Source organism: Strix aluco, chromosome W (genome assembly GCF_031877795.1).
Source record: "Strix aluco isolate bStrAlu1 chromosome W, bStrAlu1.hap1, whole genome shotgun sequence".
NCBI lineage: Eukaryota > Metazoa > Chordata > Aves > Strigiformes > Strigidae > Strix > Strix aluco.
Window position 1 is genome coordinate 48,947,309 of NC_133970.1, and position 24,706 is coordinate 48,972,014.

At 43.3% G+C, this 24,706-nt stretch overlaps 1 pseudogene; it reads right to left on the reverse strand.

The window, feature by feature from the left end:
* Positions 1 to 12,531, reverse strand: part of LOC141917625 (peptidylprolyl isomerase domain and WD repeat-containing protein 1-like) — a 57,779-nt pseudogene extending 45,248 nt beyond the window's left edge.
* Between the last annotated feature and the right edge of the window lie 12,175 nt (positions 12,532 to 24,706).

A 24,706-nucleotide genomic window follows, 5' to 3' on the forward strand; every position in this document is an offset into this window, starting at 1 on the left:
AGCTCTGTGACCAAGAGATCACATTTTCAGCTTCATATGCCTAGTACCATATTTATAAATTAGTACAAATGCATCCAACTTATAAAGAAAAGTCAAGCAAAGACAATTCATTAAAACATTTGTGGAACAATAACAAAAGGTGGTGATAATAACAAAAAAGGTTTCCCTGCTGAGACCCAAGTATACCAGCCTAGACAAGAAAGTTCTTCCTGGTACCAAAATAAGTATTTGAAAATGCTTTGTCCATCTTGACATATCAGAAGTAATCACAAACAAAACTAAAATTGGGAAAGCATCCCATAGTGAGGTCCAACACATGAATGACGGCAGACAGAACACCTATGGATTGCTGTAACTGTTGTCATCTTTGAAATCCTTGTTTTATGTCCTGAACTGAAGCTCTGTCACACATCTTGGAAAAAAAAATGTGTTTCCTACCACCTAGGTGATGTTTATTCAGATAGTTTTTATTGTATTTAGAGGTATCTCTTGCTGGAGTGTAGTATGGCTCAGGAGAAAATTCATTCCTTCCCATCTTTTTAGGAAATCTTCCATTTTCCAGATGCATGCATTCTCTTAGTCTGTCAGGCTGTCAATAACCTACAGGTCTTCTAAGAGCAGCTCTTGTAAATAATTTGGAGCTTAAAATTAAGGCAACAGTGATTCAAGAGAATGTACCCAGGTTATTAATATCTTTATTGTCAGCTCTTTAGTGTTCATATGGATCATCTGTGTAATGAAAGAGTTTTTAGCATGCTTGATCCATGGCTGCAGGAGTTACATTTCAGACACCTATTTAAAGGAGTCTGGGATTCCAGCTGAGGACAGTATCTCATCTGTCTGTTTTTAAGAGAATTGATTGCCTAGTCTGTGGTTTCATGAAATGAGCATGAATCACATTAAAAACATCCTGGAGCTGACTTTTGGAAACTTGGCTTCCACTGGACATGGTCAAAGACTACAGTTGATACTTGAACAGTAGACATTGTCAGCAATGGCGAACATATCTCATTTTATGCTCATATGGGAATTTTTGCACCTCAGTCTTCAATAATTCTTTTCAAGGAGTTTATTATAAAAAGAAGTGGTTTCTTTGATTTACTTAGTTATAGGACGGATCATGCAGAAGTGTAAGCAGATATTTTTCTTATTTCCTTATTCTGAAGAAGAGGAAACTTCATAATATCCCAGATCAGAAGAAACCAAGCACTATGTATGTTATCATGGCTTCTGAATGGTGATACTTGTTTCTATCGCTTCAGAGTCATGTTTTTTACTTAAAGGTTGTTTACATCATATTGCTATCCATCTGAGCTATGAAAAGTGTACCTGAGGTTCACAGCTGAGCCAGTCTTACTAACACACAGAACTGCCCTTGGACTCTCAGATCTTAATTAAAACTTTGTCAATTCATATTTAGACAATTGGCTGATCATAACAGGACAATCTTGAGAAGTGTCAATCAGGCTTCTTGGTTAGCCACAATGAATCTTTGTGTTTTCTATAGAAACCAATAGTGATTGAGATAGATGCCGTGATAGCAATGAGCAGTAAGGACAGATTTCTTTGATCTTTACTGAGTAAGGTAGTGTTGTACTTGGCTGGGTTTATTTGATTAGGTCTGGAGTATTGATGCTGCTCAAAAGCCCTCACAACTCTGACTCTGCTAAGCATCAGATAAGCAGGAGGCTTCTCCATCTAACCCATATCATATTCTCCCAGTATTGAGCCAGTGGCTGCACCTTTAATATGGTCAAGAAAAAAAATATCAGTCACAACTCTGTCACCATCCAGGACATAATTCATGGATAAATGATCACCTGCTGAATCATAGGCCAAATCTGGGAGAATGATGCTTTAGGTTGTGACTGATTCAGTAGAAAATCTCAACCTAAGGGAGCATTACTTGCCATTCAGCTTTGATGTGATCCAAATTGGCACGTATGTGAAGAGGAAAAATGATACATTCTACAGTAACGATTCTTCTGGACTGCACATACAGTGTAGAGTAGAGCCCCTGACTTCTCACTTCTCAGAATACATAGTTACATCAAACTTCATATTGCAAGGGAATTGATTTAGCAACATGAACACCTTCTTGCAGGTAGTATTACAATATTGCAAGGAAGTGCAGACCACGTCTGCCCTCAAACTCAGCTGTGCAATTGGTACAAACTTACCATCATCACTTCCTAGTGAATTAAATAAATTGTTCTGGGTACTTTTTCAACTTTTGATGGTGACATTAAAATTAACTGCTGTATTTGTCTTCATTTTGCTGCAGGTAAAAGAATTGTGATTTTGAAAGACTGGCATAAAAATTTCTGGATATAAAGTTTTGGCAGAAATGGAGATGAGCTTTTTGCTTGTGTTCTTGAGAGAGAACAGGTGATGCTAATGAAGACTGATATGACTGGTTACAGGCATATAACCATAGAAAAATAAGTGCACCTTGAAACCAAGAATAATCTTTAGTATTTTGATACAACAGCACTACATTTTCTGTATCTTATATTGTATTTGAAACTTTTAAAAAAAGGAATTGTCAAACAAACAGCATATAAAACTTAGTCTGGGAAGGTATTGCTACCTTGCACCTGTTTAAGTCTCCAATACATCCTTTATGAGCTATTTATTCACAAAAGATAGCCAATCCATGTACTTTCTGAGAGAAAGGGGGTTTTTTCAGTGTTTTGGTTTGGCCTACTTTTTTTTTTTCTTGTTGGATTTTTATTTTATTTGCTTGTTTATTTATTTTGCTTCAAACTGTTTTAGCATAGCAAATTTCTGATCACAATACTTTTACTTGTTCTCAAAGGTTAAATTTTAGTGATTTAGTGAGACTTTTTTCATGCATATTCTCAGGCAACACTAACATTATGTTTTAGTTCAGATTGTTTTCAGGTTAAACAATGTGCATTCCAAGGTACATCAGCAGTGCCAAACTACTTGTAATTATAATCAGCCATGGTTACAAAAAGTTCTTTGTTCTGCAAAAGTTTTAAATTACAAAATTTTTTGTGTCAAATGAAACATAATCTTGCCTTCTCTATTTGGCAACAAATTCTGCTTGCAGGTGCTTCCAAATGAGCTTTTGGGTTATAGTTAACCAAGAAAAATGTAATTTTGGTGGTATTCCTATTGTAATTGTAATTTAGATTGCATTTAAATAAGTTGCTGGAGACTGTTTCAGGCAGAAAGACTTAAAATACAAATTAAAATAGATTAATGTTGCAGTTTACTTGATAAATAACCAGTCCTTTACTATTTATAATAAATAATTTCCCCAACAATCAATTGCTCAAGTTACCTTAAGATTATAAAGTGCTTTTATTTTGTTTAATAGAACACTGGGGAATTTTGATTGGTGACAAGGTGAGTCATTATTCTTGGTGTCATGATCTTCTAGAGACATCTTTGCCAGAATACTAAATTATCCACAGTGTATTGAGTTTGTGTGGCAAGGTTTTGGTAGTGGGGATGGGGGCTACAGGGGTGGCTTCTGTGAGAAGCTGCCAGAAGCTCCTCCATGTCCAACAGAGCCAGTGCCAGCTGGCTCCAGGACAGACCCACTGCTGGCCAAGGCCGAGCCAATCATCAGTTGCATCTAGATTTTTGTTTGAATGCACAGCATGCTTTTATTTTAGTATGATTCCTTTTTGGACTTGTGTCTATTTCACTATTAGAGGGGTTTGTTTTGTGAAAGTCATTGCATTAACAGTTGTATTTTGATTAGGTCCAGGAACATGCTGGTTATAGTCCTGCAACACTGAACTGCATCACTGGAAAACTAGGTAACTGCTTTGTTGTATGTAAGAGAAGAATCCAAAGGCTGAGGTCAACATGAATGAAGGGAACAGATCTGTGTTTCATCATGGAAAGGTGAAACTGTTCAACTGAGCTGAATTTAAAGTTAGATAGTCTATTCAGAATAGTCCTCCTACCTGTTTTGCAAATTAAAAATTCAACTAGACTTTATCAGGTACTTCCCAGATGGCTCTAACCTTGCAGGGCAATTCCTGACTGCAAACAAGAGCTTAGTTTTGATGCTCTTTGTGCATGAAGGCTAATGCTGCGCAGTCAATACCTTCTTTGACTGACTGAGCGCAAGCTTGACAAAAATAGTGTAACCTGATCTAAGTCCCTTGTATATGACAGAATTCTGGCAGCATTGCACGTAGCCTATGATTTGCGAAGATGAAATATTGAAAAGCTGGCAAAGGTATAAGAATAATATCATAACTGCATATGTGAGACTCTCAGTGGAATTCTGCTAAGAACAACATACGAATTCATATGCAACTTGCCTCCTACAGCTAGCACTGACGTGGACAGTAACAACAAAGCTGAATTTAAAAAACATTTGCAAGTCTCTTGACTGCTAACTTTGAGATTATTAACTCAGAAAGCAAGCTCTCACATATGGGTTACAGTTTAGGAACACTGAAGTTGACCTTGAGAGTAACAACTATGTCTTGACTGAATTTGTCAAACAGTGACTGTTCTATGTCAAGAAAAGTGTAGCTGCAGCAGTGTTCAAATTTTATAATGTAACACAGATGCTAATTTTATGAAATACTACATCTCTACATCAACTGTGAATTACTACAAGAGAAGCAGCACTTTTTAGAGAGCTAAGAGCCACATAAAGCAAATAAAATTGTGAGAAGACAGATGGAGCCCTGGTAGGATGTATGATAGGTATAGTACTTACAATGAGAAGTCTCCTATACCATGCCAGAAACATCCTAAAACAAATCAGCTAACTCTATACAGAGCTATCAGGAGTTAGATGTAAACTTTCACCTTAAATCTAGAGAGAGTTATTTTACTCAGCCAAATTAATTCCTGCAGCAATTCTTTTCCATTAGAGATAGGACTGTCTGTGAGGCTGTACCAGGTATGAAACTGTCCCACTGGATTACTGCAGCAGCAATGTTTACAAAGAAGCATTGTTGTGATTGTTTAACAAAGTTATCTTTACAGCATTTTAGCAAGGTTGTTTTCAAGCTGCTATTATTCAAAAATGCAATCTGTAAAGTAGTCAGAATGCACTTAATTCTGTGAGGGGCCACAAACCCACTGCCAATTTTAAAAAGCAGGAGTACCTAGAAAAAATTAGAGACTGAAATGATCAAACTGAAGTTGATGCATTTCACTTTCAAACATTTATGGCAGCAGTTCAGAACTCAATTTAAGAATTATATTGAAGTAGTATTAGTATGTGGTTTTCCAATAAACATGCATATGTATGGAAGGGATCAGGCTTATGTGAAAAAACATTATCAGATATGGGAATTTAGCAAATTATTAGCAAACTACACAATTGTCCAGAAGTGACAAATCAGTCTGAATCAGACCAAATAGAATATTTTTAGTATATTAATTAGAATGTTATATTTTCCCATGAAAATATTTTATTTCAAAGTTTTATGCCAACTTTTTGAATAGTTAAGGAAATCCTTTGCATAAATTTACTGACAATAGTAATAGAGATCAATATGTCATTGTTGATTAACAGTATATTTCAACTAAATTTAAGCAGCAAGTAATCATCATAATGCTTTACTAATACTCTATGGCAACCAGATATTAAAATAGTACTGGTTTTTGTTTATAATCACTAATAATTTCCAAAATATTGGATAATTAAAGGATAAGACAAGATGTGATCAATTTTAGAAAGTTGTTTTCCTGTTTTGGCATAGTGATACATAATTAAGTACAAATAACATGCTACTGTTTTTATATACTAAATATATGAAGCACTTATGTATCCTTTTTTAGTCTAAATTAAAGCAACAAACAAACAACAAAATCGTTGTTACATTATATGCTATGATGTTAAAAATCTCAGTCCATACAGTGCATATAGAGTAATTCTAGAGTAAGAATTACCATTTTATTTTGGAAAAAAATGCCATTTTTGTCTTTTTTTTCCTTCTGTCATGTTCACACCATTAGTTCATGCCATTAAAAAAGATCATACGATAGATTTTCTTGAGAGCTTTTTGTGTCTATTTCTTCTATCTTCCTCCATACACATTTTAAGTTTTCTTTCTCTATATTTTGTTCTTGACTTTCTCTTTTATGTTTTCTATTTCCTTTCTTCTCCCATTTCGCCTTCCAAAATCAGTACCTTCTAGGTCAAGCAGTATTCACAACAGAATGTTCCCTAGCCCTATTGTAACTCAAACCAGACCTATCTTTGCCTCTGAGCCTCTATCCAGATGCTTTCTTTATAGCACAGCTTGCTCTGAAGATTTTTCACTTCTGATTCGCGGAAACAGACTCTACAACTCAGAGAGTTCTAAAGCAGGTATGTTTACTCTGGCACCGGGGTGCAAGGGGATTTCTCCACAAAGCTTGCACACCAACAGCACATTTTACCAAAAACTTATAGAGTGTGGATATAAATATTCATTGGATCACATAGCAGAAATATCCATATGCATAAGTGAGGCTGGGTTAGTTCTAGAGGCTGATGTCAGCAGTTTATGTTCTCTTTGCGCCTGTGCATTGCCTCCTGGGGGGCATCTTTGGGGGTCTGTTGGAGGAAGGCTCACGGTCTTCACCTTTTACTTTTCCTCGGAGCATGGGCAGATTCTCTTAGCCAATTTCTTGAATAACAAGAGTGGTTCCAGCTGGTTTACCACCTCTATCTTATCTAAAAGCACTAGCTTATTAGTTTCTGCTGTCCATATATAGTCTATAAAGACTCAACTTGTTAGAACCCATCTGCTTTCCAAGGACATGTCTCTTATTTTTGCTGAACACTGCAGTTCTTGGTAGGTTTCCACAGAAAACTGGTTTGTCTTGATGGACACAGTAGCCCTTGGTAAGCTTCCCCAGAACAGTCAGGGCAAGCAGGATTATTAAGCAATATTCAGAAATCATTATAAGTTGCTATAAGTAAATAAGTTGCAAAGCAGGCGATCATTTCCTTGTATCACTTCAAAGCTAATATATTAAAAAAAAAGTTTCATTTGGTTTCTGAGGCAATTCTGATGCATCTCTTTTTTTTCTTACAGAAGTGTCCAGAGGAAGCTAAGGGGCAAGAAATGGTCCCTTTCCCATCAAGAATGTTACCAGATGCAGAGTTTTAGATGTTTTGTGAGCAGGGCACTGCCTGCAGTTGTTCCTCATTCAAATTACTGAAAAAGTCTCAGTTCAGGATATGTTTTTCTTTTTTAGAGTTTTCAAAAAACTTCCCTATAAACATGGGGTTATTAGTACATATTTTATTATATTATTACATATATGAAAGAAATTTGTTATGATGAGCGTGGTGAAACACTGGCACAGATTGCCCAGTGTGGTGGTTTGACCTTGGCTAAATGCCAGGTACCCACCAAGTCGCTCTATCACTTCCCCCCCTTCCCCTTTTTTTCTCAACAGGGCAAAGAGGGGAAAGAAAATAAGACAGGAAAAAAAAACAACCCTTGTGGGTAAAACAACAGCAGTTTTAATATAAGCAAAGCGAAGCAAAGGTCCGCGCGCGGAAGCAAAAAAAAGCAAACAGATTTATTCTCTACTTCCCATGAACAGGCGATGTCGGGCCTTCTCAGGAAGCAGGGCTCCCATACGCGGAGGGGTTGCCTCGGAGGACCAAGGGTGACCCCCACCCCCTTCCTCCTTTCTCCCAGCTTTATACTGAGCAGCCGTCAGATGGTCTGGAATATCCCTTTGGTCAGTTGGGGTCAGCTGTCCTGGTTGTGTCCCCTCCCAAGACCTTGCCCACCCCGTCCCACTGTGGGGGGGGGGAAATGTCGGAAAGAGCCTTGGTGCTGTGTAAGCACCACTCAGCAGTAGCCACACCACCAGGGTGCTATCAACACCCTGCCAGCTCCCAACATAAACCACAGCACCATGGGGGCTGCTACAGGGGAAAACCAATTCCGGCTCAGCCACACCCAGTACACCCAGAGAGGTGGTAGATGCCCCATCCCTGGAAACATTCAAGGTCAGATTGGATGGGGCTTTGAGCAAACTGATCTAGTTGAAGATGTCCCTGCTCATTGCAGGGGGGTTGAACTAGATGACCTTTAAAGGTCCCTTCCAACCCAATCTATTCTATGATTCTATTTCCCAATAATACAAGTGTGAGTTAACCCATTATGCTGTAAAACTGTGAAAGAAAATTTGCAGAATCTCACTGAATCATGTTAAAAGGAAAAGCCCCTGTATGAAGAATAAAACCAAAAAGGTATATGGGAAGAGCATCGTCCTCCAGCAGTTCATTATGTCATGTCTTAACCAGTGGAAAAAGAGTCAGCCTTGTAACAGACCATCAGCTATTGGGAATCATCTTGGATCTGGAGCTGCCTTCTTGTTCTGGGCAGTCAGCCTTCATCTGATCAGGATGCTGCTGCAAAGAGCAAGGAGATAAATACATTCAGAGAAGGGTAGATGCATCCCCCTTCCATTTCCAGCTTCCAGGAAACCCAGAGGACCTGGTAAGTCTCCTTATGGAGGAATGAACAATTGCATTCCATTTACAAAGCCTGTAAAATTTTTGATCCAGATACCATACTGTTACTGAAAACTTGCAATAAGGAACTTATTGACAACAATTTGATGTAGATAAGCAGACACTTCTTTATTAACGGCCGGGTGTGCAGGTGAATCCTTTCACCAACGATGCACACCAAGCACCAAAATTATACATCTTATATAGAACTTATTCATACATATTCATTAAGTATTCATGCATAAACATACAGATTCCTGGAAATCATTATCATACTCTCCTCCTATTTCCGATTCTGCGCAGTAGAGCCCAGAAGCACCTGGAAATGGGTCTGGGGTGTAATGTGAGTCAGTGGTCAATGAGTCAGTGGTCGCGATCTCCCCCTGCTGGAATTACCTGTTGCCTGAGGACACTGTTTCTTGGCAGAAACCTACATGTTGCTTCAGCCGATTTCCCCATTTTCCCATTAATCTGGATTCTGACATCTCTCTGCATTCTTTTAGGTTATAAAATACCTTATAAGTAAACTCTATATCCAAATTATCTTGAATCTTAAGCCTGTTATGTATAGTTCTAAATGTTCCTACTAGGTGATTCTGACCAATTCCTTCGGCCTTGGTACAGGGCTGTACAGGGGAGTTCAAAGTAGCCTCAGTTCCTGTATAGAGTGCAAATGCAAAATAAATGTAAACATATAATTATATAATTCCCACTAAATATCTCCTATAATTCTATATTCATATTAAAATAAACAAAATTAATACTAATCTATATCAAGTCAGTAACAATACCAATATCTCCTGGGGAGATAATTCTTCATCTGCCACTTGTTGCTGACTCCAAAGAAGCAAGTCATCAGCACAAATATCAGAGTCTCTGTGAGAAGTGCACACCTGAGCTGCTAAAGTGACAAAGAGGAGTTGTGGATAGAGGCAAGATGCAGATAGTTTGGTTAGCTCTGTGAATCATTCAGTTGTCCCTCTCCCATCTTCAGTGGAACACTTGTCAGATTAGCATATGAAACTGATAAACCAGAAGATATTTAGTATTACACAGAAAAACTGCCTTGAGTTCCAATATCAACATGGAAAAAAGATGAGGGTGAACTGACCCTGGTAATCACGTACCTGCACAGAGACTGAAATCTGGACCCTGCAGGGGAAGTCTGAAAGCATTATGAGTTAACCTGCATGCCAGGTCCAGCTAGAAAATGCTAAAATACTACAAAAATGATTCCCACAGAAGAAAGCTGTGGGCCTCTCTTCTAGGTGCCATCAGACTCGGTTATGCTTTCCTTCCTACTAGCCTACTGCTTGATGTCAAGCCACTGATAGTGAAAGTATTTAAAAAAAAATAAATCACGCTGTCCCGATCCAATGTTGGGGGAGGTTTCAATACTATCCCAAGAGTGAGATTAAGACACAAACAAGGTCAAATGCCGTACACTCAAACCAGTTTTTATTATTAAAAGTGGAGTGGTAGCAATAGGACAGAATGGAAGGAAAAGACAGAGTTCAAGCACGCATCCGGAATAGAGTCACAAGAATAGTCACCACCATGGATCCAGCAGCGTCCCATTGGTCCTCTTTGGTGGTGGGTGCACACAGAGCAAAGTTCTGTGTTGCCTTTTAAGTTTGTCTTATCAGCTGATTAGCATGTCTGCCCACCTTTAGTTTTTCCTCTGTTCCCACGGGTTTTTGCTGACTTCATGCTTCTTGAGCAGTCATGCTTCTGGGGCAGAAATACTCACCTCTTATCAGTTCAATGGCGAAGGCGCAAAGTCCTTAGCAATGCAATAGAGCCACAAAGTATTGGGCTTAGTGGACCTTGTGCTTGAGGGGAAACATTTGGTTTCACTCAGTCCAGTTTCCCCCCTTTGAGGCTTATCTAAGGAGCTTGTCAGTACAACTGTAAGGGAGTGGGGGGGCATCCTTCCGTACACTCCTGCTTCCTTGGGGGACATTTCTTAGACTAATCACAAAGGCCACAGCTGGTCCTTGATGAATGGTCGAGGCGTTACTGACACCACCCTGTGACTCAAAGCACACACACAAGCAAGCTTTGAGACAATCAGTTGACATTTCAATCTCTCACACATGCAAACAGGCCATAGGGATCCAGGTCATAGCTTTTGTTGGGCCTTACAGTCCTTTGTTCCTAGAACATAAGAATGTCTTTCCGTCAGAAACGGACATCATTTTCTCAACAATAGATTTTGGTACGAGGCAAACTCTGCCACACACAAAACTGGGAAAGTGGAAAAAGGATTTACAATTGCAAAAACAAATAACTATTGGAAGAGGTTGATGAACAGCATTTTAGAGGCAAATTATAAATTGGTGCTGCACACTTAGCTCTGTATTTAGTCTCTAGCCTAAGTGACCAGATTTTTAAGCATGTTGAATGTCTAGAGCTTCCATTACACTTTCTATACCAGGAAAACTGTGGATCAAAGATCAAGCATGTGCTATGTACATTTCTATTTGATGTTTATTTATTACTGTTATCTATCCTTACTTATTTTTTAAAAAATACCAGTTAAGAGTTTGAAAGGGAGCATCTTTTCTTTACAAAGGTTTTGTTCTTTGATTGCCAATTACTGACATTCTTCAGTCCTGGCAGATCAATTTATAGGAGCATAGTCCAAATTGTTCTCCCTCTCGTAAGCTTTATGAAAAGTAAGAAAACTGTGGAAAATAACTTTTCAAAAAGCTGAATTTAAAACAGGTTTCTGTAAATGTAGTGCTGGAATAGTTGGAAATCGTTCAGTGTAAGGTGTGCCATTTAATTTACTTTCTTTTTTTTTCTTGTAATAGTTATGCTACTGACTATTACTGATTTGTTATTAATTTGAGTTGATTTTTGGGGATTTTTGATAAGGAATGATTAGGACTAATCAATTAAATAGAATTTTCACAGGAATATCATTTTTTATAAAAGATAGTGATTTAGTGTTTTAAGTAGTCATAGAGATATTGTATTTAGTTTAAAGTAACCATACAACCAGTTACGCTGCTGGACGAGGTACCATTGTTAGACTGTTTGGTGAGGACGATTTATAGCCCTGTAGACCAGGTGTTTTAAAAGTTACATTGTGGAAGGGCCTCGAAGCATGTTAAAATTGCAGTGTGAGCCAAAGTCCTTGGGTCAAGGGCATTGGAGGGTCTTTCTTTTAGGTCAGCAGTCCGTGGTGGTCGCAAAAGCAGCCCCCAACTCATTTCAGGACTCAAGTGCGCGTGACCGGAAAGAGGTGGGAATATGAAAATGAGTTATGGGAGTTAACATGTTTATGTATGAGAACTTGATTAATATGTATGACTGTACCCTATATAATCAGCACATTACACGAGTTAGGTGTGCATTGTTGGTGAGAGGACTCCCCTGCACACCCAGCCGTTAATAAAGGAGTGTCTGCTTATCTACATCCCATTGGTGTCGATAAGTTCTTTATACTGTTTTGGTGACAGTTATACTCCATTGTAGGTGGAACCAATAAGTATCTTTTTTTTTTCAGTTTTATGGAAGTTAAAATCCAGTCCATAGACTATGGCTTGTTATATTCTTTTTATGGAAAGGTTTCTCAGCTCTACAAAGGCTAAAACAAACAAACAAACAAAACCCAAAAAAGAAATAAATACCTCCCCAGTTTATTAATAAGGGCTCCCAGATAGGATGTGTAAAACCTTGGTGCAAAGCAAAGGTGTGAACTTTGATTCGTGAACTTTGATTCAGTTGCTGAGGAGAGGGGCTCCGAAGAGGAGGATAATGGCGGTGGGCCCTCCTGAAAGCATCCAAAACCCCCAGCAAAACCACAAGACATGAAGGCAGAAGCCCAGGGAAGAGGGAGAGCCTCAAGCCGCCTCCCCCTGAGCGGGAAGAGTGAGCTGCTAATGGGGGCAGCGGGGACTCAGAGTGGGCAGAGCCTGGAGTGACAACGCCCAACGCCCCTCATGGACAAGAGCAGCCCCTGGGGAGCGCGAGCGACCAGGAACGCAGTGGACAGGACGGGCAAACAGGGCATGGCGCGTCAGAAGGGTGAGGCGCGGCAGTTTGCGCGGCATTTCGCGCAGAAAGGGTGCAGTGCGGCAGTTTGCGCGGCATTTCGCGCAGACAGGGTGCAGTCCATCTCCTGGGTCTAGAACTTATCTGAGCTAGTTTCGTCTTATCGTCCTCCACGAGTGGACTGAACCATGGTCTCCACTCGTGTCAAAACCACCACCAGAAAGAACGTGGTGACCCAGACGGAGCTGCCACGCAAACACGCAGCGGTCCAGGTCCCGGGCTGCAGGGAGTGCCTGAGCCCCTCAGTCCTGCCGGAGGGCAGCAGTGACAGCACCCGTGTGCGCTGCGATCAGCTGGATGACCTGCTCAGCCTGGTGGCGGAACTCAGAGAAGAGGTTGAAAGATTAAGAAGTATTAGGGAGTGCGAAAGGGACATTGATTGGTGGAGTAGCACCTTGGCACCCATGAAGCAACAGGAGCAAATAGAGGCTCCAAACGAGGCAGGCGATCCCTCACCCTCTTGCTGCCAGGCAGGAGGAGGGGACCTAAGAGATGGGGGAGGCTGGAAACAGGTCCCTGCTCAGGGAGGCAGGAAAATCCTCTCCCGACCTCCCTCACCCTCCATGGTGTCCCTTCACAATAGGTACAGGGCCCTGGAACTTGTGAATGAAGTAGAGAAGTGCCGCGATTGAGAGACGGGAGACAGGCTTGATGCAAGCAAAGTTCTCCACTTTATTACATGTAACACTCATTTTTATAGAAAATCAGAAGATGCGTGTGTTAAATTGATTGGTTGCTATGCTTCAGAATTCTTATCAGCACGCGCTAATTGGTAGCTACTTAACCTTTAGCAATTGGACTAATAGCAACTAAGCCACTCCTGTAAAAAACTCTAAATTCCTTGCTGTCTGCACCGTCTTCGGCCCTTTATCAAGCATGACTCACAGGTTAGCAATTCTTCACCATATCAACACTTTTCTCAGTGCTTTTCTCTTCCCTTTATCAGGCCTCCCAAGGTTTGTAGCCTACAAGTTCCAGTACGTCCCTCTCTAACAATGGAGCAGTACAGGCCGTTCTGTCTGAGTCCTTCAAGTCGTACCCGACATCTCCCCCTTCCTTTTGCACAAAAAGAATATTTTTCACGGAGCGTTCCATCAATCGTTGCAAACATTGTAACAAACAGGGTAAAAAAAAGCAATAAGAGAATAAAAACAGTTAAAGCATAAACAATAGTCTTCACTAAGCTTCTTATCCACCCTGATAGACCCACTCTCCAAAGAATTTGTCTAACCAATCCCAGCGATCATCTTGTCGGAGTTTAGAGACTCCCTTTTTAAGTTGTTGAATACTGGCATGAATCGATTCTGAGTGGTCAGAGAGATTCATACAGTACATACCTTCAAAATCTTCACAACCATGGCCTTGTGCTAAAAGCAAAAAATCTATAGCAGCTCTATTTTGCAATGTGGCATGGCGAATGCTATCTACATCTAACAGAAGACCAGACAATGCCATGCTAGTGGCATTCGTCTGTTTAGCAAGCCAGCAGCCAAGCTTATCTAATGTTGCTAATGCTTTCCCAGCAGCGGCTCCTGGTAGCAAAAAAGAAGCAAAAAAGCGGTGACTAAAAGACCAAAATTCTGTATTATCCGTCACAAATACTTCTTTGCTTTGGCCCATCTAATGATCCCCAGTTTATGAAGCTCCGTAGGTGTCCTCCATAGCCTCAAGAAGGTCAGGAAGTTGTTCCGGAGGATGATCTGGAGGTTGAGCAGAGTCCCCGCTGGGCTCGTTGGGTGCTCGAGGCAGGGATTCACGGAAAGGACGCACGTTCTTTGCTGGAATCCACCTGGGGCCTTTTTCTGTAGAGACACAAGCATAACCTCTTCCCCACGTGACAAGAGGATATGGTCCCATTATTTTACCTGTTTCTGGGTCGCGAACCAACACTGGGGCTTTAACTCGTGTCTCGAATGAAGTATTCACGTTGAAATGTCGAACTATCGGAGGATTGTTATCTAGCAAAGAACAATTCAAGAAATTAAAAACATACAAAGCTTTCTGTAGTCGTTCCTCAGGGGTGGCAGCCCCTACTCCCCCTTTTTGTTGTTGTAGTAAGCGCTTTAAAGACTGGTGAGAGCGTTCAGTTAGAGATTGACCTGTAGGGGAATGAGGGATGCCAGTAGTGTGAATTACACCCCAGGAGTCAAGAAAGGTTTTTGTTGCAGTTGAGACATATGCAGGACCATTGTCCGTTTTTATCTGAGAAGGTATGCCCAAGGTGGCAAAAGCACGCATTAAATGTTTCCGAACGTCACGTGCCTTCTCTCCTGTGTGGCAAGAAGAAAACAAAGCACCTGAAAAGGTGTCAATGGAAGAATGGACATATTTCAATTTACCAAATTCTGGATAATGCGTAACGTCTGTTTGCCATAGCTTTGTAGACCTCTAGGATTAACCCCTCCTGCTATAGATGGGAAAGAATGCCTTTGGCAATCAGGACACACGGCGATAATATTAGATGCTTGTTGGGAGGTAAGCCCAAACTGTTGTTTGAGACCTCCAGCATTCTGGTGAAAAAAGGAATGGCTGAGTTTAGCTTGTGCTATGCGATCCGGCAATACCTGTACTGGTAATGTCAGCATATCTGCTCGTCGGTTCCCTTCTGCAATAAAACCAGGTAAAGAAGTATGTGATCTGACATGCATAACAAAATAGGGATGAGGGCGAGAATCCAAAAGAAAGATAAGCTCTTGTAATAAAACAAACAGCTCAGAATGTGAGACATCACGTAATACAGATGCTTCAGCTCGCTCAACAATCCCTGCAACATAAGCTGAATCAGTAATAAGGTTAAGTGGTGTAGACCACCTTCGAAAAACTCGAACAACTGCAGCCAGTTCCACTATCTGGGGAGAACCAGGAACGGTCTCTATGTCTGAGTCCCATCATCCGTGCTGGTCGTCCCACCATAAGATGACTGATTTGTGCGACTTCCCAGACCCGTCCGTAAATACAGTAAGGGCTTGCAACGGCTGGTCACTTCTTTTCAGCCTGGATATCAAGTGAATATTGGCATTAAGCAGTTTGTGCGAAGGTGGGTGGGATGTGAGTTGACCCATATAGTCTGCCAGTGCCATACTAAAAACGTCTGATTGCTGATAAAGCCATTGTAGATACATGCTTGTCACAGGTAGGCAGATACAAGTAAAGTCTACCCCTGATAATGTTAGTAAGCGTTGTCTGGCTTTAATTATTAAAGAAGCAAACATCTCATGCTGTGTCGAAATAGTTTTTGTAGATTGATTTGGCAAAAAAATCCATTCAATAATTAACAGTGGGTCTGGCTTCTGAGAGTCCCATTGAAAAATCAGTGCATGAGGCTGTCGAGCAGGATTTAAAATAATGAGATGAAAGGGTAATTCAGGAGCCCACCGGTGAACTTGCCTGTTGGCGATCGCTGTGGCAACCTTTTGCAAAGAGGCAACAGCCTCAGAGCCGAGACTGCGAGGGGAACACAAGTCAGTATCCCCTTTAAGCAGTTCAAATAAAGGACTTAAGTCTGAATTAGAAATTCCCAACAGCGGTCGGACCCAATTGATTGTTCCCAACAATTTCTGTACATCATGCAAGTTTCTAATGTCTGTCTGTATCTGTAAGGGTTGAGGAACTATAGTCTGAGCCCTGATGCGCCAACCTAAGTACTTCCATGGTGATATTTTTTGAATTTTTTCCGGCGCAATACAGAGGCCTGCCGAGTTGACAGCAGCCGTGACAAGGGCTATAGCTTCCTTCATGACCTCGTGATGTTGTGTAGCCACCAAGATGTCATCCATATAATGAGATAACAAAACATTAGGCATCGTGGCCCTAACAGGACTAAGTACTTTAGCTACATACCACTGACAAATTGTAGGACTATTCTTCATTCCTTGTGGCAGCACAACCCACTGGTACCTTTGCAACGGGGCTTGCATGTTGATGCTTGGAACTGAAAAGGCAAATTTAGGAGCATCATCAAGGTGCAGTGGGATATTGAAAAAGCAATCTGTAAGATCAATGACAGTCAAATACCAATTTCGAGGAATCATAGTAGGGGACGGGAGTCCTGGTTGGAGGGCCCCCATGTCTTCCATAGCGTCGTTAATTTTTCTGAGGTTGTGGAGCAAGCACCACCTGCCGGTTTGTTTTTTAATGACAAAAATAGGCAAGTTCCAAGGACTGGTAGAAGGCACAATATGCCCTTTTGTTAATTGCTCTGTAACTAATTCTTGGAGGGCGCGAAGCTTTTCCAGTGGTAGGGGCCATTGATCTACCCAAATAGGGGTATCGGTCTTCCATGTCAATTTAAGGGTGTCGCGCGCTTCAATGGCCCCCTCTAAAAATGGGTCCGAAGGGACATTCCCCACTGGGACAGCACATCACGTCCCCACAGGATCAGAGGGACAGGTAACACAAAAGGTTTAAGAGAGGCTATATGCCCCTCTGGACCTTGAATCTGAATTAATTCCACACTTTGACGGCTGTTACCAGTTCCTCCAATTCCAGCTAACGTGTGGGAAACATTAGCCAGAGGCCATTGTGGAGGCCACTTAGCCAGAGATATTATCGTGACATCAGCTCCAGTATCAATAATTCCATTTAGTACTACTTGCTGCTCTCCACGAATAAGGGTACATTGACATACGGGTCGCTTTTGAGAAATAGATTGCACCCATAGAATTTGTGGGTTCCCTGTAGACCCAAATCCTCCCCGCCTTTGATAAGATGGACTAGGAGTGGGGGAGTTCGTCCCCGCAGGAATCAATATTAATTGTGCTATATGACTACCTTTAGGTATCGTGCAGGGAGGAAACGAGGTCCATGCCATAATTTTAATTTCATCAGTACTGTCAGAGTCAACGACCCCTGGTAATACAAAAAGCCCTGACAATGTAGTAGATGACCTTCCTAACAACAGCGCTTGTGTTTTAGGGGGTAAGGGTCCCGAGATATCTGCCGACAGCAAGTGAACTGAGCAATCAAGTAATGTTACTGTGTGGGCGGTTGCCAGGTCCAATCCTGCGCTCCCGGCTGTTGCTGGACAAAGACTTGAGGCACTACTGCTTCCCTCTGTGAGGGCTGGAATATCGGCTGCGGCTGGAATGTCGGCTGCGGCATTTGTGTCTGCGCGCGTCGCTGCCCCGTGCTCTGCGACCGGTTTCCCTGTATCAGTTGACCCTGAAAATCATACTTAGACCGACATTGATTAGCATAATGATGCCCTTTTCAGCATCTAGGGCAAATCCCAGGGGCTTGGTGCCTAGCCCCCGCATTCATAGTCAGGCAATTCTTTTTAAAATGCCCTGGTTTACCACAGCCAGAGCAATTTCCCAAGCTTGACGGACCGCACATGGCTGCAAGGGCAGCAGCCATGGCCTCAAATTTATGATCCACAGTGCCAATTCTATTACAAGCCTCCACCATTTCAACCAGTGTAGGATTCGGATTAGGAAGGGATTTCAGGAGCTTTTTACAATCCACATTAGCATCTTCAACAGCCAGTTTCAGCAACAGAATGTCCCGCGCTTCCACATTATCTATCTGATGCTCCAGAGCCTGCTTTAATCTATCAATAAATTGCATATAGGGCTCTCGAGGTTCTTGAGTAATAGTTGTAAAAGCTTTCTGTGGCTTCTGTGTGTCCGGGACCTTAAAAAAGGCCTTTTTCGCTTCATCACAGATCGCTTCAAGAGCCTCCCGAGGGATATCCCGAGCCTGGGCTACCGGATCAGTGTGCTGACCTGTGCCGGTAAGATGCTCTATAGTTAAAGCAGCCACAGCTTGATTAGCATGACCCGCAAATGCACGGAGAAGTACTTGGAGCCCTCCCCTCCACTGCGACTCCCACAACGAAAACTGAGTCGGAGTTAAGAGTAATTGCGCTAAGGATTTTAAATCATGAGGAGTCATTACATAGGTATCAAAAACCGAAGCTAACAGGCTCACGAAATAAGGAGAGGAAAGCCCATGCTCAGTGATGGTACGGCGCGACTCCTTAATTACAGAGAAAGATAAGGCTTCCCATTGTGCCCCCCGGCCCTGATAAATCACAGGAGCAACTATCATTTTTGCAGTCTCGAGATCCCCTTCCTTTAAGGCTTGGCGTTTTATATTAGCCCATGCGTCGCGTGGGTCAGGGGGACATAAGTCCGGCTCCTTCTCGGGATCTACCAGCCCCGAATCAAAGGAGTCCTCCCCCGCAGGATAATTTGCGGCGCCGACCTCTGGGGGTCCTCGGCAACTTTGACTTTCCAAAGGCGGAGAAGGGACCGTGGGGGTAACGGTCAGGGCGGCGGGGGTATTCCCTTTAGTCTTTATGTCACCATTATTACTCTCCTCTTGAGCTTTTAAAGCTTCAAAAATGATCCTCCACCACAGGAGCATATGCTGTGCTTCTACATTCCCCGATGTGGCAGAATCCCACAACTTCACCCCCACATCATCCCAAAGTTCCCGCGTAAAAATACTAGAAGCAGTTACAGCGGGTACCTTCATTTGTACCCATTTAAGCATGGCTTTAAGGTTGTGCCCAGAGATAACTTTCCCATGCTTTTGAAGAAGAGCTTTCATAAGCTCATATACGTCTCTCTCCGGGGAAGACGCTTGATTCCCCATGTTTCCCACAGCTCACCTCTCTACTCCAGAGGGATTTCAGGCCAGCCAGCTCCTGCTTCCTTTCAGCAGCTCATTCAACGTTCCGTGGGACTCGCAGCCTGCAGCGCAGATAGGTGGTTCCTGGACCCGATCACGTCCTGGACTCGAATCACGTCGGGGTCACCAATTTGCCGCGATTGAGAGACGGGAGACAGGCTTGATGCAAGCAAAGTTCTCCACTTTATTACATGTAACACTCATTTTTATAGAAAATCAGAAGATGCGTGTGTTAAATTGATTGGTTGCTATGCTTCAGAATTCTTATCAGCGCGTGCTAATTGGTAGCTACTTAACCTTTAGCAATTGGACTAATAGCAACTAAGCCACTCCTGTAAAAAACTCTAAATTCCTTGCTGTCTGCACCGTCTTCGGCCCTTTATCAAGCATGACTCACAGGTTAGCAATTCTTCACCATATCAACACTTTTCTCAGTGCTTTTCTCTTCCCTTTATCAGGCCTCCCAAGGTTTGTAGCCTACAAGTTCCAGTACGTCCCTCTCTAACAATGGAGCAGTACAGGCCGTTCTGTCTGAGTCCTTCAAGTCGTACCCGACAGAGAAGGACGAAGAAAATGAGTCAAATAAGGAGGAAGATCAAGGTCCATCAAGGCCAGGTCACTCTAGACCAGGTATTAAAACCAGTTCTAAAAAGAACCCCAGAAGAGTCATTGAAGTGGGTGACTCCATTCTGAGGGGTGTCAAAGGCCCAATATGCAGACTGGACCCGCTTCATAGGGAAGTCTGTGGCCTCCCTGGGGCCCGGGTCAAGGACCTCACGGCAAAACTCCCTGCTCCAGTGAGACCCAAGGACTACTACCCGCTCTTGGTTTTTCAGGTGGGTAGCGACGATATTACCAGGAGAAGTCCTAAAGCAATGAAGAGAGATTTCAGGGCCTTGGGGAAACTGGTTAAGGGGTCGGGGGCACAAATAGTGTTCTCCTCCATCCCTTCAGTTGGGGGGATGGATGAAGAAGAATACCAGAGAACTCAGCAGATGAACTTGTAGCTCCAAGACTGGTGTTATCAGCAGGGTTTGGATTGTTCAGTCACGGGTTAATATACAGGACGCCAGAGCTTTTGGCAACAGCTGGGATGCACCTGTCCCAGAGGGGGAAAAGGATCTTGGGGCAGGAGTGAGCTGGGCTCAGTGACAGAGCTTTCAACTAGCTTTGAAGGGGGAAGGGGACAAAACATCAGCCCATCTGAAGTGCGTGTATACCAATGCACACAGCATGGGTATCAAACAGGAGGAGCTTGAAGCCGTGATGAAACAGGAAAATTGTGATATCGTGGCTATTACAGAAACATGGTGGGATGTCTCCCATGACTGGAGTGCGCCTGTTGAGGGCTACAAGCTCTTTAGGAGGGACAGACAAGGCAGGAGAGGCAGTGGGGTGGCGCTGTATGTTAGGGACTGTTATGATTGCTTTGAGTACAAGTGTAGTGAAGACAGGGTGGAGTGTCTTTGCGTTAGAATCAGGGGGAAGGCCAAACAGGGCAGATGTCGTAGTGGGAGTCTACTATAGGCCACCCACCCAGGACAGAGAGGTGGATGAAATATTCTATAGGCACTTAGGAGAAATCTCACGATGGCTTGCCCTTGTTCTTGTGGGAGACTTGAACTTCCCAGACATCTGCTGGAAATACAACACAGCAGAGTGGGACCAGTCCCGGAGATTCCTGGAATGTGTGGGAGACAACTTCCTGACACAGCTGGTGAGGGAACTGACCAGAGAAGGTGCCCTGCTGGATCTCCTCTTTGTGAGCAGAGAAGGACTGGTGGAGGATGTGGCGGTTGGAGGCTAACTAGGGCACAGCGATCATGAAATAAGAGAGTTCTCTATTCTTAGAGAGGCCAGGAGAGGGCTAAGCAGAACTGACATCCTGGACTTCCAAAGGGCTGACTTTGTCTTGTTTGGGCACCTGCTTGACAAGATCCCTTGGGAGACGGTCCTGAAGGGTATCGGGGTCCAGGAAGGCTGGGCACTCTTTAGGAAGGAAGTCTTAATGGCTCAGGAGCAGGTGGTCCCCAGGTGCTGTAAGAGAAGCCGGCACCAGAGAAGACCCCCCTGGCTGAACAGGGAGCTTTGGCTGCAGCTCAGGGAGAAAAGGAGAGTTTACAGCCTTCGGAAGAAGGGGCTAGCCACTCACAGTGATTACAAAGAGGCTGTGAGGCTATGCAGGGCGGAAATCAGGAGGGCTAAAGCCCAGCTAGAAATTAATCTGGCTTCAGCAGTCAAGGACAACAAGAAATGTTTCTATAAATATGTCAACAGCAAAAGAAAGACCAGGGAGAGCCTCTATCCCCTGCTAGACGCAGGAGGAAATGTGGCAACAAGTGCTGAGGAAAAGGCTGAGGTGCTTAATGCCTTCTTTGCCTCAGTCTTTAATAACAAGACCAGTTGTACTGAGGGAATCCAGCCTCCTCAGCCAGAAGACAGAGACTGGGAGAACGACCCCCCCCACAATCCAGGAGACAGTCAGTGACCTACTGCATCACATAGACACACACAAGTCTATGGGACCTGATGGGATACACCCGAGGGTGCTGAAGGAGCTGGCTGGGTGCTCGCCAAGCCGCTTTCCATCATTTCCCAGCAGTCCTGGCTGACCGGGGAGGTCCCGACAGATTGGAAACTGGCCAATGTGACGCCCATCTATAAGAAGGGTCAGAAGGATGATCCGGGAAATTACAGGTCTGTCAGCTTGACGTCGGTGCCCGGGAAGCTGATGGAGCAGCTCATCCTGAGCACCATCACACAACATGTGTGGGACAACCAGATGCTCAGGCCCAGTCAGCATGGGTTTATGAAAGGCAGGTCCTGCTTGACAAACCTGATCTCCTTCTACAACAGGGCGACCTGCTTATTGGGTGAGGGAAAGGCTGTGGATGTTGTTTACCTTGACTTCAGTAAGGCCTTTGACACCGTTTCCCACAGCATTCTCCTGGTGAAACTGGCTGCTCGAGGCTTGGATGGGCACACACTTCGCTGGGTAAAAAACTGGCTGAATGGCCGGGCCCAAAGAGTGGTGGGGAATGGAGTTAAATCCAGTTGGCGGCCGGTCACGAGTGGTGTCCCCCAGGGCTCGGTGTTGGGGTCACTCCTGTTTAACATCTTTATTGATGAGCTAGACGAGGGGATCGAGTGCACTCTCAGTCAGTTTGCAGACGACACCCAGTTGGGTGGGAGTGTTGATCTGCTCGAGGGTAGGGAGGTTCTGCAGAGAGATCTGGACAGGCTGGAGCAATGGGCTGAGGCCAACTGGAGGAGTTTCAATAAGGCCAAATACCAGGTGCTGCCCTTGGGCCACAACAACCCCCAGCAGCGCTACAGGCTTGGGGAGGAGTGGCTGGAGAGCTGCCAGTCAGAGAGGGACCTGGGGGGGTTGATTGATAATGAGCCAGCAGTGTGCCCAGGTGGCCAAGAAGGCCAATGGCATCCTGGCTTGTATCAGCAACAGCATGGCCAGCAGGGACAGGGAAGGGATCTGACCCCTGTGCTCGGCCCTGGTGAGGCCGCCCCTCAATGAGTGGGTTCAGTTTTGGGCCCCTCACTCCAAAAAGGCCATTGAATGACTTGAGCGTGTCCAGAGAAGGGCAACGGAGCTGGTGCAGGGTCTGGAGCACAGGTCTGATGGGGAGCGGCTGAGGGAACTGGGGGGGTTTAGTCTGGATAAGAGGAGGCTGAGGGGAGACCTCATGGCGCTCTACAACTCCCTGAAAGGAGGGTGCAGAGAGGGGGGATGAGTCTCTTGAGCCAAGGAACCAGCGGCAGGCCAAGAGGGAATGGCCTCAAGCTGCGCCAGGGCAGGGTCAGACTGGCTCTTAGGAAGGATTTCTTTGCAGAAGGGGTTGTTGGGCATTGGAATGGGCTGCCCAGGGCAGTGGTGGAGTCCCCATCCCTGGAGGAGTTGAAGAGTTGGGTCGACATAGCGCTTAGGGATCTGGTGGAGTTGGGAACTGTCAGTGCTGGGTTAACGGTTGGACTAGATGATCTTCAAGGTCCTTTCCAACCGAGATGATTCTGTGATTCTGTGTTACTGAATACCAGGACAACAAACCTATTTAGCAGTCAACCATAGATCTTTCCCCAATTTTATGTTAAATCAATTCCAGTTACTCTATAATAATATTGACTTATTTGAAGCAGGGTCATGAAAGTGGGTCTCACATAAAAGCTAAGTGCTCTGGCTGTACAGTTCATCAGAAGACTGTATTTTGTCTCGCTGTTAAATGGGAAGACGCATGAATTTTTTGTAATCAGATAAACCACTTCCTTTTCAACTTTGCTGTCACTATTCCTAAACTCTCAAAGTCAAAGAAAGAAGATGAAAACTGTGACCCATTGTAAGACACTAATCACTGGTGGATATAAGCCCAAAAAACATGTTCTCTAGGGTTTTTTTGTTTTTTTCTACAAAAAAATGCTACAACTTTGAGGGGTCTTTATGGCTCCAAGCACAAATGATGTATTGGCAAGGAATAAAACACCAGTGGAGGCAGTGCAACCTGAAAAGCATTTGGCTCAGATAAAACTGCTTTTTGCTAAACCATTATTTTATTCAAGAAATATTGTGAGCAATATTAACTCTGTTGCTTCATTATATTTAGACTTAATATGGGGTAGACATTAGAATATGAATGTCACACAGAAATGTGGGAGGCGTTGGCCTGCCAGCCTTGCACAGCCTCTGAGAAAGTGCTAGGCTTTGATGAAGAACAGGCCTTGGGCGAAAGATCAGAAACTGCCGAGTTGTGCCAAGGGGGCAGGGAAAAACAACGGCCAGCTGCAACACTGAGCTGTGGGAAAGTGCTGAGCTGTGAGAAGTTACCGCCGCGTGAACAGCGCGTGAACGAGAGGGTGATTGGTCTGCACAGCCGAGTTAGAGGGGTCTGATGCTGGTAGGAGAAAAGGTTGATAGCTGTCTAATTGCTGATTTGCTAATGATGAAGTAAGAGCTTTTCCGACAGCATCCGAGAGCATAAGTATGTACTGTTGTAACAATAAACTCTCTCTTTTTCTCTGGATTTCTTCAGGAGTCCGTGCCTCAGTTGCCACACAGAAAAAAATCCCAAAGTTCTCAGTCTAAAAACACAATGGAAAAATCTCTATTTTCTATTTAATTTAAGTGATATGCATAAGGATTCTGAACATCTGACAACCTTTTTTTTTTTTTCTGTCAAGTTAGTATATACTCATCTCAATGTTAGTATATATACTAAGGGTGGCTGTAAGATGTTTTAATGGGTCGTCCTATCTTGCTGCCACATAAAAAGAGTTTGTAGGAATAATGGAAACTGGAGACAGAGAGTCCTGTGTGTCAAAATTACATTAGTAAAAATAAAGAAACCAATCCTGCTTTCACTGAAACCAAACACAATTACCTTGATTTCACTGTTTACAAAATCAGAGAATCATGCTTCTGCTTCTATAATAGTTGTATTTTATTATTGATCTCTTAAGCCAGAGTTCTTCATATTTATTCATCTCCTATCTAGTATCCATCAGGCTTACAACATACATGACTAGTTTATAACA